Source organism: Eptatretus burgeri, chromosome 13 (assembly GCF_056783735.1).
Source record: "Eptatretus burgeri isolate ZD-2024b chromosome 13, Ebu_testis_v1, whole genome shotgun sequence".
Taxonomy (NCBI): Eukaryota; Metazoa; Chordata; class Myxini; order Myxiniformes; family Myxinidae; genus Eptatretus; species Eptatretus burgeri.
Window position 1 is genome coordinate 21378839 of NC_140973.1, and position 18506 is coordinate 21397344.

Below are 18506 nucleotides of genomic sequence, written 5' to 3' on the forward strand. Positions count from 1 at the left end.
GGGCTTATGGATTTGGTCTCGATTTTTTTTCGAATAAAATCAGCTGTTCCTGTAGGTTTCCTCTGTTGGGTCGTGCATTTCACAGCAAAGACTCAACCATGAGCACCAAGGAGCTTTCAAAAGACCTCCGGGATAAAGTTTTAGAAAGGCACAGATTAAGGGATAGGGAGAAAAATATTTCAAAGGCCTTGAATATCTCTTGGAGCACAGTCAAGACAATCATTAAGAAGTGAAAGGCATATGGTACCACCAAGACCCTGCCGAGATCAGGCCATTCCTCCAAACTGGATGAGCAAGGAGTAGACTGATCAAAGAGGTCACACCAAGAGGCCAATGGCAACATTGAAAGAGCTACGGACCTTCATGGCGAAGGCTGGTCACTGTGTGCATGTGACAACAATATATCCCAAGCACTCCACAAGTCTGGCCTGTACGCTAGAGTGGCAAGAAGGAAGCCATTACTAAAACAAAAAATCCCACCTTGAATCCTCTTTGAGGTATGCAAAAAAATTACTCCGGACATTCTGAAGTCATGTGGAATAAAGTTTTGTGGTCTGACAAAAGCAGGATGAAACAATTTGGCCTAAATGCAAAACGTTACGTTCGGCACAAACACAACACAGCACATCACCCAAAGAACACCATCCCTACTGTGAAGCATGGTTGTGGCAGCATCATATTATGGGGACGTTTCTCCTCAGCAGGGACAGGGGCACTTGTCAGAACAGAAGGGAAAATGGATGGAGAAAAATACAGAAAAATCCTTGATGAAAACCCACTTCTCTCTGCAAAAAAAGGTGAAATTGGGACAAGTTCACCTTTCAGCGTGACAAAGATCCGAAGCACACAGCCAATGCTACACTGGAATGGCTAAGGAACAAAAAGATAAATGTCCTTGAGTGGCTCAGTTTGAGCCCCAACCTCAATCCAATCGAAAATCCGTGGCATGACTTGAAGATTGCTGTCCATCAACAACGCTCCCCATGCAACTTTACTGAGCTTGAACAGTTTTGTGCAGAAGAATTGGAAAACATTGCCCAATCAAGGTGGGAAAAGCTGGTAGAGACCTTTCCCAACAGAATCACAGGTGTAAATGCTGTCAAAGCTGCTTCCACCAAGTATTAACTCTGGGGTGGGGGGTGGGGGTGGACACTTATCAAACAAAGATATTCCAGTTTTGTATTTTTAATGAATTTTCTGAAATTTGTAGTTGTTTTTCACTTGGAAGTAATGCGTTACGATGTGTAAATAAAGGTGGAAATGGTCTGATTTAATGTAATTAAATTCAAGGCTGAAAGGCAAGAAAAGGTGAAAATTTAGAAAGGGGGTGTAGACTTTCTATAGGTACTGTGTAGCATGAAATTTAATAAAGTTATGGACGGATTGTGACCAAACTTGGTGGATTAGTTGGGTCAGTGACAAAAACAAACCAATTCGATTTTGGTTCAGGTCCGGATCCAGATGCGGCCCTTCCATGAGATACAAAACGTAAAGTGTTAAGCCTGGTGGAGGTATGCGCTCTATCTAGGTTATCTCCCTCGCCGAAGGAGAGGGTATTGCATTTGGGTCCGTTTGTTTGTCTGTTTGCCCGCACAGAACTTTTGCATTTTCCTCCACAACCGCTTGTCGAATTGAGACTAAATTTTCACCATGGTACGACTACTCATGTAGAATGTTCTAATGATGATTATGACGTCATATGTCACGTCGTGTGGCAGCCATGTTGGAAAAATGGGAAAACTTTGGACCTCTGTTTCTCTGAAACCGCACCAAGAAAAAAAATGAAACTTGGCACATAGCAAGTACTCCTCATGGGCAATGACTGCGATTTTTTATGATGTCATAGGTGACTTCGTTATCTTCTTCTTCTTCGTTTCGAGCTTGATCTTGATTTTCGATTCTCTTTCTTCTCGCCACGCTCAGGGGCCGAGCGTCTATGCCTTTTACCGCCCCGGAGCTGTGGCGGCACCCCCGGGCTATATGTCAGGGCAGGTGTCGAGCAGCCATTGGGTTGTATAGTCATCCAAAACACGCAGACCGTGTGCCCCGCTTGGGGCACGGTATATGGGACAGCCAAGGATGACATGGTCTGCGGTTTGTTCCTCCACGCCACACTCACAAGCCGCAGAAGGTGCCACACCCCATCTGTGCGTATTTGAGCGGAATTGTCTGACGCCGGTACGTAGACGGTTTAGTCGTACCCAGGCCAGTCTTGGCAAGGGCGTTCCGGTGGTATGGGAACCGACGTCGGGAATGAAAGCGCGGAGTCTGATAGAGTTCATCCGCCATTCTGCGCTCCAGTTGTGATCCGCCCAGTGGGCCGCACTGATGTTAAGGTCGTTGGCGTTTTTCAGCAATGACTGTGTGGCAGGCACAAATGGGTGTCTCGAATTCAGTCGCCGGGGCTGCTCATTTGATGAAGTAGAGAGCTTGAGATGGAGCAAATGGTTTGGCTCCAGTGCCCGGTGAGTGAGAAGTAGAGTGGCTTCTTCGTGGCGAAGCTCAGTGGGTTGGATGCCTGCAAGGATGGAAAGGTTGTCCGTTGGTGTGGGACGCAGGCATCCGGTCACAGTACTCAAGGCGCCATTGATGGCGGTGTCGATCTGGTTGGAATGAGCACTGTGGCACCAGATGGGTGCACAGTACTCGGCGGTGGAGTAGACCAGGGCTAAGGCTGCTGTACGTAACGTGAGTGCCCGCACACCAGCCGGAACCCACCAGCTGTCTTAGCAGCACGGCGCGGGATGTTAGCTTCTTGCGTAGTGACTTCAGGTGTCGACGGTATGTGAGCGACCTGTCCAATGTTACCCCAAGATATTTTGGCTCAGGGCAGAAGGACAGGGATTTCCATCGATGTTGACGTTTAGCTCACGTTTTGCTTCCCTGTTGTTCAAATGGAAAGCTGCCGACACTGTTTTGGTTTCGCTGAGCTTCAATCTCCATTTTTGGAGGTATGCCGATAAAGTAGACAGGTCCTGGCTCAGAGTCCCCTCTGGTGTTTCCCACTTCCTTGCCGGGTGTACGATCGCCAGGTCGTCCGCATATGCGTACTTTGCGGAGACCGTGTTCGACAGGTTGTGGGTGTAGATATTGAAGAGGAGGGGGGCCAGGACCGATCCCTGTGGGACGCCGTTCTTAAGACGTCGTAACCTGCTTCTCTGTCCGCTACCAGTGTTGAGGGTGAAGCTTCGGTTGTAGACAAGCTCCATGATCATACGGACCATGTGCCTGTCTGGGAGCAGGTGGAACAGCTTGCAGGTGAGGCCGCGGTGCCATACGGTATCGTAGGCGGCTGTGAGATCGAGGAACACAGCACCGGCCTTCTTTTTAGCCTCAAAGCAGTCCTCGATATCTTGGGTCATAAGAGTGGCCTGATTTACGGTAGATTTCCCATGCCGAAAACCAGCTTGCTCCCAAGGGAGAAGTGCATCTATAATTGGTTCGACGCGGGTGTAGATAAAACGCTCAAGGATTTTGAAGGGGACACAAAGGAGAGATATCGGGCGATAACTCTTCGGGTCCCCTGGTGGCTTATGAGGCTTGGGGATCGCAACTACTAGGGCTCTTCTCCAGATTTTGGGGATTTTGAGGTGGCTCAAGCAGGAAGAGAGGAATTCGCATAACCAGGACTTCAATGCAGAGACTTATACATGGAGTATAAGTTCCAGGCAGATGTGATCGGGGCCCAGAGACTTGTGTGGCTTCAGTAGTTGGAGGGCGGTGGCGAGCTCATCTGGGGTGAAGTCATCGGAGATACTTTCGCCGTCTGGTGTTTCCGCCCTCCAGAGGTCAGACACCTCTTTGGCCACAAGTCGAGATGACTTGCGGTCCCTCGCTTCGTACACCCCGTTCTTCACCAGCTGGGTCGCAATGACGTTAGCAGAAACGGGGCACTGGCTCGGGGAGCATGCTGACCGGCCAGTGAGGTTGTTAATGATACTCCATGCTTTGTGGCTAGAGTGCGAGAAGTCGATGGTGTTGACGGCTTCGGTCCACCGCTCAAGCTTCCTTCGTTATGTCATAATTGCATATGTAGAATGCCACATGCGATCAGCATGAACATTTTTGAATGTCATCTTGGGATAAAATGGTGCACAAAAATACACCACATAAAACAACACAAACACCGCACAACGCACCACACAAAGCAAGTTCTGGCGAGGGTCTGCAATCTCCGATTGCTCTTTTTCTTGTTTTGTGTTTTTTTTCACTTCTGTCTTTATTTATTTACCATTCAGATTGAATGTGTCTGTCCAGGCCATAACATTATTATCATTTGAGCTTTTGTCATCAAATTTTCAACAAACCTTTATTCAGAGAATATGGAGAACAAAAATGAATAAAATATACAATTTTTAGGTCGTGTTTCCGCTTCACTATTTGGTATGTCCATCCGTCCGTCTGTCCAAAAAAAATTCAAGTTCTCTTTAGATAACTGCATTTTAAAAATTGAGTTACTGTTTTCTTCCACTTTTCTCAAATGTTCAACTCTAACCTCTTGATTTACAATTTTCTCTGTTGTTCAATCTTCCCTTCATATTTGTCTTTTTTTTACTGTTCACTGGTGTTTATGTATTGCGTCCTTCTGAATTTACATCTTCTGACTCCTGGGATTGGATTCCGCGAGCCGTTACTTGACTACCATCCAGCAGCGATTCTCTCGTATTGTTTTTTTTTTAACCTCTGCTTGTTTGTTTACTTGCCATTTTGTTCCATAGGTATGTTTTTCAGGATTACTCCTGCGAATACAGTTAATGATGGGACCAACGGTGTCAGGTGTGGCCATTGTACAGTACAGTTTTCTTATTTCCATTATATTTCATGTGAAGGAATCTGATTCACATGAAACCAATTCCGATTCAGAAATGCAAAAAAACATTCCGATTTCGAAACACAAAAGCTATTTCTTCACTCTGAAATGACTTTGCCAGGCAATTTAATCCACTGCAGGACGAAGGCCTTATCATTTTGTAATTCCTGCCGTCCACCGGTTGTCCGTTCTTCTTGCTATGTTTACCACTTTGAAATAAGAAGTTTGAAACGAAGAGGTCTCGACTTCAGAATAAGAAGTCAATTTTACCAAAGTGCATCAAAGGGACGGTGGATCAAATGCAGGCCTGATGGGCCAAATGGAAACCTGCATTTAAGTTCCTTGTAAAGTAACAAAGAAGAAGAGGCATTGTATATCGATCTTAACATCAGACCAAATGGCAGCCTACAGTGTTGGTAAAAAAAAAAGAGAAAAGACGCAAGTAGATGCCGATTAGAGTCCGAGAGAAACCCTTGTGAGGAAATTCAAGCTGATCCTCTGGTCTCGGTACGAAACCTGAGGCTGTTTATCTGCCGGGTCGATCTGAAACATCAACTGGAATGCCCATCATGGCCCTGCCAAGTAAAGCAATCGCTATATTGCTCGAACGCAAGAATGAAGCTTGACATGCGTGGTTATGGGAAAGACATGTCCAGACGAATACATTAGCTTTGGCAGCACAGAAAAAAAATTCCCTTCTTCTTCTCTTGTTATTTCGGTTCATACATCCACAATACTGAATTTACCTGTTCATTGAAAAATAGCAGAGTTAATTTACATTGCACTTCGCATAAATAATGCCTGGGTCAAAACGATATTAAAAGTTTACGATAAGAATACCTTCCGATACCTGCGACGCATTCCTCTTTTACACTGGAGTAGTAAATGCTGTGAATACCATGCCCCATCGGCCCTGAGCACTGGACCCACCATCAAACAACAGAGCTTCTTGGGTTCTTTGTGAGACTTGTTCAACAAAACAGAATCCCCTCTCCTGTACTCGCCGCTTGCTAATCCTGCACAAGCCTAATCGAACACATTCAGGTTTTGATGATTCGGTTTCAAGAGAAGTCTTGAGAATGCGAATCGTATTCTCTTTCACCATGACGACAAACTCAACCACCATCAGGAAATGCAATGGGTGACATGTACACCTACCCCCTCCTATATAAATATTTGTTACATGGCAACATGTAAAATGGACTTCAAGGAGGAGGGTCAAGATTTGCATTTAAAGAGCATTTTTCATTGAATGTCAGTATCCTTGCACACAATCCCTGATATATTTTAAAATTCCACAGGTGAATACAAACAAAGATTAGACAGCCGGCTTAAGAAAGGCATCACAATCCAGTGCAGAGGTTTGTAAACGGATTTGATTGTGTGCAAGTTAAACGTCACAGATAGAAATAATTATTTTTTTGATTTTTTTTTAAAGAAATTCACAATGCACTCGGACTTCCCTCCCATTGTCCTTCCACACCGCAAACCCAATCCCGCAACTGCAAGGACGGACTTTCACGCTATTCTGACTCTGCCACAGCCCTTAGGGGGTTTACCCTGAGGGTGCGGGGTTTGCCGGGGTCGCTGCAAACAGATCACTCGCGCTTTCCTGCTCCGTGCATCCGTATTAGGTTTCATGAGCGCGCGGACGCGTTTACCCCCCGAACCGATACCCCTTGGACAGATGTTAATGGTGGGGCTTGCACCCAGGAGACCCTTAGTTGGATATTGATGAACTCACTGGAGGGTTGGAGAGTGGGGTGTTTGTGTTCATACACTGTGACGCACAGCCTTACCCCATTCTCAAATTGCAAACTTTTATGTTTTCTTTTTGCAGAGTCTGAGCTCATTCAAAGAGCTGCAACTGAAACCCTGATAATGTATAATTGTAATCCGTGCAAATCACAACTCATTGACATACAGGCAACATAGGTCACGAGGTTTCCATAAAACGTGGGAGTCAAAGAAAAAGAACAATGAAAAAAAAAAACATTAAAAAATATGGAAATAAACGAAAAAAAAAACAATGAAAAGAAAAATATGAAAATGAACTGAAACTTACAGGAAACAAATACATTGTGTAGATGATGTAAAGGCAATGAAAATTTGGAAATATCAAATTATTTACAGCATGTATGTGGAAAACGATGAACGAAGATGAGTCGACGTTTAAAAATGTTCAGCTGTCCTCCACGACATTACGATCACGAACAAAAGATCTCCGAAAGATCTCTCACGCCACTCGTTTCATCCACTAAGCGTTCGCCATGATTGAGTGTATTTGACCGGTATGGGCGCTGACCTGGTTCGATCAACCAGATGGACTTGAACGTCGGGATCTATGGAGACCCCAAACTCAAACAGAGCTCAGTAGATGAACAGCAGTTTACTATCTCCCCCTAGTGGGAGCACGAGCTGAGCACAGGAGACAAATGCAAAAGTGAACAGGAGGTCTATCATTCTCCAGCTTGTGACCTTGAGCACGAATCTATCATCCTCTGTGAATAGAAATACAGTACATTACTGTACTGTGTTTCAATTTATTTAACTTCACCTGCTTCTTTTGTTGGAAGTCTCAGGAACTCAAGGCGTCCTACCTGTGTCTTGTGATGCCGACTTGTGATCATCTTTGCTGCCCAATGTTTGTATCTTCTCATGCAGACGTCCATATCCTTTTTTTTTGAGAAAAGGATGAACAACAGCAATAATGTACTCAAAGTGCAGATCGACCAGGGACTTGTCCAACTAGCAAATAGCCTGTCCTTAATTATGGAAGGGTTAATTTCCCACCCCCTCCCCAACCCCATCCCCCCTCCTGTTTCCATGTCTATGGCTTATTACTTGTGAAATTGGAGATTCGGAATTATATTGGTTGGCAAGGTCTGTTATTCTGTTTGTCACCTTGTCTGTCTGTTTGTCTCTATGTCAATCACTTGCAGGTCACATTTTTACTACGATCTTCATGAAACTTCACCATCTGGTCGAGGTAGTGACAAGCTGGAAGCCTATTGTTTTTGAGGTCAACAGATCAAAAGGTCAAAGTCACGAATCATCAACTTTCAAACGATTCACTTGATATCTATGTGTATCTATTTTATAAAGCAGGAGTGTCCATCTGTCCATCCCCGAACTACTCCCTCAGTTTTGGGGAGAGCTCCATCACACCTTCTGGGTTCAGACGGTAGTCCAACCCCTAACCCAAACCGTTTGGGGTCTCCGTAGATGTCCGAAAGTGGGTAGATGTCTACACCCCCTTTCAAAATTTTCACCTTTTCTTGCCTTATCACCTGGAATTAAATGCCATTAAATTTGACTTTTTCCACCTTTATTTACACATCGTAACCCACAACTTCCAAGTGAAAAACAAATTCTACAAATTTCAGAAAATTAATTAAAAATACAAAACTCCACCCTTCTTAATTCAGGAACTTAAGAAACTTAATTTAAAATATAAAAAACCCTACCCACTTTTTCACCCTTATAATAGCAAATGTAAATTAGCTCAGGTGTAACCAATGACCTTCAAAATCACACACCAAGGTAATTGGCCTCTACCTGTGTTAAATTGTGAATCTGATTATTTCAGAATAAAATCAGCTGTTCCTGTAGGTTTCCTCTGCTGTGTAATGCATTTCACAGCAAAGACTCAACCATGAGCCTGAAGGAGCTTTCAAAAGACCTCCAGGATAAAGTTTTGGAAAGACACAGATCAGAGGATGGATAGAAATATATTTCAAAGTCCTTGAATATTCCTTGGAGCACAGTCAAGACAATCATTAAGAAGTGGAAGGTGTATGGTACCACGAAGACCCTGCCTAGATCGGGCCGTCCCTCCAAACCAGATGATCAAGCAAGGAGGAGACTGATCAAAGAGGCCACCAAGAAGCCAATGGTAACTTTGAAAGAGCTACATGTCTTCATGGCAAAGACTAATCACGGTCTGCATGTGACAACAATATCCCAAGCACTCCACAAGTCTGGCCTGTATGGTAAGGTGGCAAGAAGGAAGCCATTACTCAAAAAGGCCTACCGTAAGTTCCATTTGAGGGATGCAAAAAACCACTCCAGATATTCTGAAGCCATGTGGCAAAAAATATTGTGGTCTGACGAAACCAAGATGGAATTTTTAGCCTAAATGCAAAACGTTACATTTGACGCAAACCCAACACAGCACATCACACAAAGAACACCATCCCTACTGTGAAGCATGGTGGCGGCAGCATCATGTTATGGGGATGTATCTCATCAGCAGGGACTGGAGCACTTGTCAGGATGAAAGGGAAATTGGATGGAGAGTCATTCCATCTGAAATCACCAAATTTAAGAAAATGTTCCCAGTTGACCCCCTCAGATTTACTTTAAACTTTCATAAAATAGTTCCCAGGTATAAAAATTACCCCCATGTGGGGGTGACAGTCATCTCTATAATGTTTTTTACTATCATAATCGATGAACCGTTGCCAGATATCTCCTAAAATGACAGACTATATAGGTTTTGAAAATGGCGACTTTCACAACTTTCGTGACCTTGACCCTGACCTCGAATCCGTGAAAAAATATGTCGTTGGGTATCACTCATCGACCTCTACCCACATACCAAATTTCATCAAGATCGGAAGTAAAATGTTTTCTTTGTACCGAGAGGTGTTTTTGACCATCTTCCAGGTTACGTGGCGGCCAAACGGGACGGATATTCAAAAATCTGTCCAGTTAGATACAAGATAATATTTTTTACTATCATAATCAATAAATAGTTGCCGAATATCTTGTAGAATGGCAGACAAGATAGGTTTTGAAAATGGCGATTTTTATAACTTACGTGACCTCGTGACCTTGACCCTGACCTTGAACCCAGACCCGGACAAAAGTTATATCGTTGTGCAACACTCATCGACCTCTACCCACATACTCAGTTTCATCAAGATCGGAAAGAAAAATTGTTGACGGACGGATACTTGGTCCAGCTTTATTAGGTTGTCTCGGGAGAGATGACCTAAAAATGAAGCTGCGTAAAATTTTAGGTCCATAGATGCGGTCAACTCCAAGATATTGAGGGTTGAAAATGTGGTTGTGGCCCTATTTTTATGGTCGTTGCGAGCATCACAAAATGAACGGGTACCTTTAAACTCCCACAACTTTTTAAATATTAATACAAGAGCCTTGAAATTTTCAGAGATTATTCTTCTATAACTGCTTTGTAAGAAACAAACATAAAACGGAGTATACCTCTATTAATTTTTCTGACCTGATCAGTTGAAATCCAGAAAAAAAAATGTTGGTTTTGTATGACGACCCAAATTTGAGACCCCATATATTTTTATTGACCCATCCCAGAAGCTTGAATTTTTTTCAGGTAATAACTGTATGGTAGTAGTATTCAAATACATGTTTACTTTTCTTAATCAGTCATATACAATACAGTCATGATCCCTCAAAAATTGAAAATTTTCATTTTCCCCGAAATTCAGGTGAGGATTGCAAATATATGACAAGGTATACCACTTCAAATTGTTCACCATTGGAAAGAGCATATTCAAGTTTACAAAAGTGTCAAATATCAAAGTGGTATATTTTTTAAAAATATATTTTCTATTTTTTTTTTAAACTGTTGTTAACACAGTTGTGAATACATGAAGTGTGTGCATGGTGTGGGCACCATGGTAATCATGAATGATTAGTTCTATGATTCAAATTAATAATACAAAAATATATCACATACTGCAATAACAATGTAATAAAACATTTCATGTAAATGATTTGAATAGGTCCTTGATCTGCTTTTCCAAGTCAGGTGCGAGCTTGTACTGCCTCACAGTTGACGTTAGGGGAGCATCAATAACTTTCATCACATGGACCAAAGTAACCCAACAAATGTCCTCCCTTGAATGTAACTATATACACTGCTGACATCAGCAGATCAGCCACTATTCCTGAGCTCTATTTTTAGCCCCAGCCAGATGAGTTAAGCTCTTGCTATTTACAAATGAGAAAGAAAGAATTACAAATTCAAATTTCAAAGTATTGTGTTCATGGTATCCTTATAGCAGATATGTATGTACATTGTATATACATGTACTACACATATGTACTACATGTAAAAGGACTGTTCATTAAATAGCACAAACAACGCACACAGCACTGGCAGCACATCATTAATTTAAATGTTTTTAAAATATTGATAGAAACATTATACCACTTTGATATTTGACACTTTTGTAAACTTGAATATGCTCTTTCCAATGGTGAACAATTTGAAGTGGTATACCTTGTCATATATTTGCAATCCTCACCTTAATTTCGGGGAAAATGAAAATTTCCAATTTTTGAGGGATCATGACTGTATTATATATGACTGATTAAGAAAAGTAAACATGTATTTGAATACTACTACCATACAGTTATTACCTGAAAAAAATTCAAGCTTCTGGGATGGGTCAATAAAAATATATGGGGTCTCAAATTTGGGTCTTCATACAAAACCAACATTTTTTTTTCTGGATTTCAACTGATCATCAGGTCAGAAAAATTAATAGAGGTATACTCCGTTTTATGTTTGTTTCTTACAGAGCAGTTATCTCTGAAGAATAAAGAATATCAAAGAATAATCAGAAAATATCAAAAGTTATCAAAGAATAATCTCTGAAAATTTCAAGGCTCCAGCATTAATATTTAAAAAGTTGTGAGAGTTTAAAAGTAGCCGTTCATTTTGTGATGCTCGCAACAACCATAAAAATAGGGCCACAACCACATTTTCAGCCCTAAATATCTCGGAGTTGACTGCATCTATGGACCTAACATTTTACGCAGCTTCATTTTGATACCTGGGAACTATTCTATGAAAGTTTAAAGTAAATCTGAGGGGGTTAACTGGGAGGCCTCCGGTGAAATGAGGTGGAATGACTGGAGCAAAATACAGAAAAATCCTCGATGAAAACCTGCTGCCCTCTGCAAGAAAGGTGAAATTGGGACAAGTTCACCTTTCAGCATGACAATGATCCAAAGGCAAAGCTAGACTGGAATGGCTAAGGAACAAAAAGATAAATGTCCTTGTGTGGCCCAGTCAGCGCTTCGACCGAAATCCAATCGAAAATCTGCGGCATGACTTGAAGATTGCTGTCCATCAACACTCCCCACGCAACTTGACACTGAGTTTGAACAGTTTTGTACAGAAGAATGGGTAAATACTTCCCAATCAAGGTGGGCAAAGTTGGTGGAGACCTATCCCAACACTCACAGCTGTAATTGGTGTCAAAGGTGCTTACACCAGGTATTAACTGGGGGGGGGGGGGTCTTAGCACCGTGTCCTTTATATATAAAAGGTGGACACTTATCCAACCATGATATTCTAGTTTTGTATTTTTAATTAATTTTCTGAAATTTGTAGAATTTGGTTTTCACTTGGACATTGTGGTTATGATGTCTAAATAAAGGTGGAAAAGGTCTGATTGAATATAATTTAATTCCAGGCTATAAGGCAACAAAAGGTGAAAAATTTGAAAAGGGGTGTAGACTTTCTTTAGGCACTTTAAATGGCAAGCCTGAGCAAAACCAGCAAAATGAACAAACGGGCCTAGTTGTTGAAATTGTCTTGTTCCCTTGCATGCCACTTTTGTTTTGTGCTGGTCAAATCAGAATTCATTGATTTTATGACACGTTGAACAAACATTTTCAAAGTTTCAAGCACCGTGTTTTGATTTCCCATTTGTGGATTCTTCAAAGATGGATAAACGCTGCAATCATATATCTGAGAACGAATATCCTCTCAATTAATATCAACTGCTGTCTTCACAGGACTAAGACGCTCATTGCCTATGTCAGATCACTTATCAGAGTATCACTGAGAATTACGTATCTTGTGGGTAGAACCATGGAGACTGACAACGCGTCTTTGACCAAAAAGTTCTGTTTCAGTTATATTGTCACCACAATGGGCAATCAATTTTCTTTTGAGCCACTTTGTCGTGTACCCCTGTCCTTCATCCTCTGGAAATGTTTCCATTAAATCGGTCAGTTCAGACAGTGAGTACTGACATTCGTCGTTTTTGTCTACGGAGTCACACAGCTTAACAAATACCTAGGCTTTTGATGGATTTTCCAGTCTTCCTAGCATGCAGAACTCCTCAGTTGGCGCATCTTTGCAGAAAAACTGTGGGCTGCAATTTTCGTCGTTCTGGGCTTTGGCTGCCACAGGATCAATGACACTATCAACCCCAGCAAGAATAATTCCACCCCAGTTGTTTTTGTGCTGCACTGCATGATTTGTGGGACACTTTCCTGTACTTGGTAGTATATTTTGACTTAGCTCCAACATTTTCTTCTTCAAAAATCAGGAGGTGATCACTTAAAGTTAAAATCACTTTGCGAAGAAAGCCATCTTGTAGCTGAAGGCCACAAACACCAAGACACGAAGAGATGCATGGCTTCTGTTAGTGTTTGCGGCCTTCGGGTTGCATCGACATCACCAACATATTTTGAGAGAACAGCCTCAACAAAGTGGTTGTGATTGGTGGAGGTAACAGAATGTGTCCACATGCCAGATGGCACTTGATGGGACCAAATTGAATCTGGCCTCAACAGTCACAATCAATGGGGCATCAACTGCCAGGATATTGTTGCGGTTGTGGAAATTCGCATTACACCATAAAGAGTCCTCAGGTGAGAAATATCGGTAAGTTCATGTGTAGTTAACCCAAACCCGTTGTATAGAGGGAATATGTGTGATTCATCCGGGCTGCGACACTTTGAGTTAGCCATTTTTCTTTCTCGATTGTTATTTTTGACCATTAAGCCACCAACAACGCAAACAGCCATTACCTTTACCTTCACAACTCCATCCCACAAACATCGCTTCACCGCCATTCCCAAACAACGCCCGCCAACCACCAAACCACTACAGCAAACCCCCCACCACCTTCGCCTGCCTCCTTCTACAACCCTCGACCACACCACCAGTCAACACCAAATGTCGTGCTGTCTGGGGCCCGTTCGGCGATTGGTGCCGAACGCATCGAGCCGCGAGCGCGAATGCGTTCCTTCCAAGGGAGAAATCCGGATCAGGAAGGCTTCACGCCCCCTTTTTCTCCGTCCAATGGGCGAGCGTCGGGCGGTATGGCCCCGCCTACAAGCGCGATGAACGTGGATTCTTTACAAGAGTAATTCAGATCAAAAGAGGTTCACGCCCCCTTTTGCCGCACCAATGGCTGAACAGAGGGTGCCGTGGTCCCGCCTCCAATCGCGCTTTGATCCTGAAATTTGCATATAGGCTCCTCCTCCGGCCTATAAAGACGCGAGCACAAGGCGACTCAAAAAGTTGCAGGCGGCTGGTCGGGGCGAGTGAAGACGGCTGGTCGGGGCGAGTGAAGAGTTCGAATTCGAGTCGAGTGAATACGGCGGTCCGCATCGAGGTTGCAGTGTGGGGGTCGCTCGTCTCGTAGTTGGTGCCGTCTCGTCGCGGGATCCAAGCCAGCCAGCCATTCCCCTCTCCCTGAGCATCAGCAATTCCCCCCCCCCATCTGCACTGAGATAGTGCCGGGGAGCCCCATTCCTCCCCCACCCTAAACGTGGTGCCAACCAAACTGCTTGCGCGGAGCACGCCAGAGAGGGCTCGCTGACCACGCCAGGGGCACGGAGTCGGGGTGCAGCGACACGGACATTGCGGCTTGCCCGCCATCGCGTCACGAGGACGCGGGTAAGACCTTCTCGGTCTCGTAGACCTGGCCGCTCCTCCAGGTTCCACGCACATTTGGTCCACGGACCTGTCTGCCTCCTTGCCTGTGAGGGTGGCTTTCTTTCCTTTACTTTTTGGAATGAGTGATGTGGCGCCAAGTCCCGACAAGTAGAACTGTATAAGTGTTGTAAATAATTGCCCCTTTTATTCGGTCGTATTGCTTTTGTCTTGACTGTTATTTGTTGCATTTTGTCTTGACTGTAATATACGTGCCTTCCGTGTTTCCGTAATAAATGTTCATTGCTTGTTGAACTGTTTCCCGCTTTGCTTCGTCTCCTTCCTTTTATTGAATCTCCATCTTGCATCACGTAAGGGATTGATAGTGGGTTTAAAATGCCCGGTAAATTATAATCTAAACCGTCGAGGTTGACGATAACTCCGCTCGGTTATCTCTGCAGCACGGAACAAGCCGCTTAAGCGGTTCGTGTCCGGAATTGACCTGTGGCGTGGTACAACTCCTCGGTACGCTACTCGCGTGAGTACTTAGGTAAATCGACCATTCGGCGATCGGACCCTATTTCGCTTGGGTAGAATGCGGACTGAGTTGTGGTGAGGTTAAACCCCCACCTGTGACTGGCTCCGGGCGGTAGTTCCCGGAGGGTCACGACTGAATTGTCCGTTCCGGTGGGCGAGGCTGCCGCTTTTGGCTACACGCGGTCGTTCGCACGCCGGCGGGCGCGAATTCACAACAATATATATGCTGAAAGTCATGCTGAAAGGTGAACAAGTCCCAATTTCACCTTTCTTGCAGAGGGCAGCAGCTTTCCCTCCAGGATTTTTCTGTATTTTGCTTCATCCATTTTCCCTTTCATCCTGAGAAGTGCTCCAGTCCCTGCTGATGAGATAAATCCCCATAACATGAAGCTGCCACCACCATGCTTCACATGTATATATATATATATATATATATATATATATATATATATATATATATATATATATATATATATATATATATATATATATATATACATATATATACATATATATATATATATATATATATATATACATATATATATATATACATATATATATATATATATACATATATACATATATATATACATATATATATATATATATATATATATATACATATATATATATATATATACATATATATATATATATACATATATATATATACATATATATATATATATATATATATACATATATACACATACATATATATATATATATACACATACATATATACATATATACATATATACATATATATATACATATATACATATATACATATATATATATATACATATATATATATATATATATATATATATATATATATATATATATATATATATACAGTCATGCGCCGCTTTACGACGTTCCGGTCAATGACGGATCGCATATACAACGGTGGTCCCATAAGATTATAATGGAGCTGAAAAAGTCCGATCACCGAGTGATGTTGTATAAAAGTACAGGATAGCACATACAATTATGTACAGTACATAATACTTCATAATGATAATAAACGACAGGGTGGTCCTGTTATAATGCGATCGTTGAAGTCCATAAAATGTCATCGCAAAAAAAGCAGGGTCGTGCTAAATCGGGATTCAAGAAAATCGGCTTTCTAACTGAACCAATGTTTGCACGTTTACCTTCTAGCAAGTAAATTACCTTTGAATTGAAGAATTCCATGAATAAATCGTTGTTGTTACAGTCGAAATTAAGACCAAATTTATTTTTAGTGAAGCTTTTTGTGTTGTTAAAACAATCGCACTGTTCTGAAAATATATCACACAATTGACAGGTGCTCGTTTATTCATTTGTAAATTATAACATCGATGCAATGATTACGTATCTATAAAATCCAAACGCTATTTATTCACCTTTCTATAATCGATGCGAGAGGAGATTGTAAGCAGCCGCTAACAACACCCATGGCCGTCATGAACAGCACAACGGTAAAACTAACACATCTTCCGTCTCTCTTGGATGTGTGTTACAATTGCCGACAGTATTCAGTTCAGTAAGATGCTGTACAGGTTTGTATCCGAGGAGCAATAGGCTACACCATCTAGCCGAGGTGTGTAGTAGGCTATACCATCGAAGTTTGTGTAAGTACACTATGATGTTCGCACAATGACGACATCGCTTAACGACGCATTTCTCAGAACGTATCCCCGTCGTTAAGTGGCGCATGACTGTATATATATATATATATATATATATATATATATATATATATATATATATATATATATATATATCTTCTTCTTCTTTCGGCTGCTCCCGTTAGGGGTCGCCACAGCGGATCATCCGTATGATCCGCATAGTGATTTGGCACATGTTTTACGCCGGATGCCCTTCCTGACGCAACCCCGGTCGCCTCTTACGACACAGGGATATATATATATATATATATATATATATATATATATATATATATATATATATATATATATATATGTATGTATGTATGTATGTATATATATATATATATATATGTATATGTATGTATGTATATATATATATATATATATATATATATATATATATATATATATATATATATATATATATGTATGTATGTATATATACATATATATATATATATACATATATATATATATATATATGTATATGTGTATGTATATATATACATACATATATATATATATATATATATATATATATATATATATATATATATGTTGTTACGGATTCGCGCCCGCCGGCGTGCTGACAGCCACGTAACTCGAATCGCGGCACGTCGCCCACCGGACGGACAATCCAGTCGTAACCCTCTCGGACTAACGCCGGGAACCAGTCACGGGTGGACCTTTCGGTCTCACCGCGATCAAGCCAATCAGCCCCCGCGTGGGATAGGGTTTCTCGCCGAATTCGACCTACCTAAGTACCCACGCGGAGGGTAGACCGGGCAATCGCACCTCGCCGCAGGTCGACTTCGGACACGGGCCACTTAAGCGACCCGTTCCGTACTATCAGAATAACCGAGCGGTGTTATCGTCGACCTCGACGGTTCGATTAATTATCGGGCGTATTCAGCCCACTACCAACCCTTTACGTGAAGCAAGATGGGGATTCAATAGAGGAAAAGACAAAGCGAAGCGGGAGAACAGTTCAATAATAAAGCACATTTATTCGCGATGAACGGAAAGCGCACATATACAATTCCACCAAAAGCACACAGAAAAGGCACAATGCAATTTACACAAAAAGCAAATGTAAAAGCGAAAACACAATGCAGAGCTAATACCGACTACCGAGCACACGGCAACACTTATACAATTCTACTTCACAGACGGCGCCGACAACACATACCCAAAACCAAGGAAAAGAATACCCTCAAGGATGAGGCGGGCCTGAGGCCGAGACCGTGTCGGGCCTACCCGTCTGGTGATGAGACGCGGAGCGGCGATGGTGCCTCAACTCCGCGGGCCTCGCGGGCAGTGTCTGGTAGGGGGTGGGAAAGGGGCCCCCTTGGTCCCACTATCTCAGCGTGGGGGGAAACAGGAGGGGGTTGCTGATGCTCGGGGTATAGAGGATTTTTATTATCCCGCGACGAGCGTCTCCACCTCGGCCAGGTCGCGCTGTCGGTCTCCCTCGGGTGCAGCTTCCTGCACGACGCGAGCACCCCCTCGCCTGGTGTCGCCGCCTTTCCACAGCTCCGTCCCCTCCGTTCCGACTCCAACGCACACGACGACCAGCTCCACCGCCCGCGAAGTCTTGACTCTCTGTTTCCGACTCTCCTACTCTCCTACTCTCCGCCTCTGGACTCTCCGACTCCTTTCCGCCTCTCCACTTCTGGACTCCCCGACTCCTTTCCGCCTCTCCACTTCTGGACTCCCCGACTCCCCCTTCTGACTGACGAACACGGTCCTTTTATCCCCCCGTAGCTTCGCCTTTGACCCCCTCCCTTTGACCTTTCACCTCGCTCCCCATTGGCCCGAGAAAAAGTGGGCG

At 42.9% G+C, this 18506-nt stretch overlaps 1 long non-coding RNA gene across 2 annotated transcripts in view; it reads right to left on the minus strand.

Moving 5' to 3' along the window:
- LOC147014029 (uncharacterized) overlaps nucleotides 1-18506 on the minus strand; it is a 101394-nt gene that overhangs the window by 75169 nt on the left and 7719 nt on the right. Inside the window, exon 1 of one of the 2 annotated variants that reach the window (XR_015050619.1) lies at nucleotides 15281-15377. The exons of the other annotated variant lie outside the window; for it this stretch is intronic. This is a non-coding gene — a long non-coding RNA (uncharacterized LOC147014029). Of the gene's footprint in view, nucleotides 1-15280; nucleotides 15378-18506 lie in introns of those variants that run through there. 2 annotated transcript variants of the gene reach the window in all.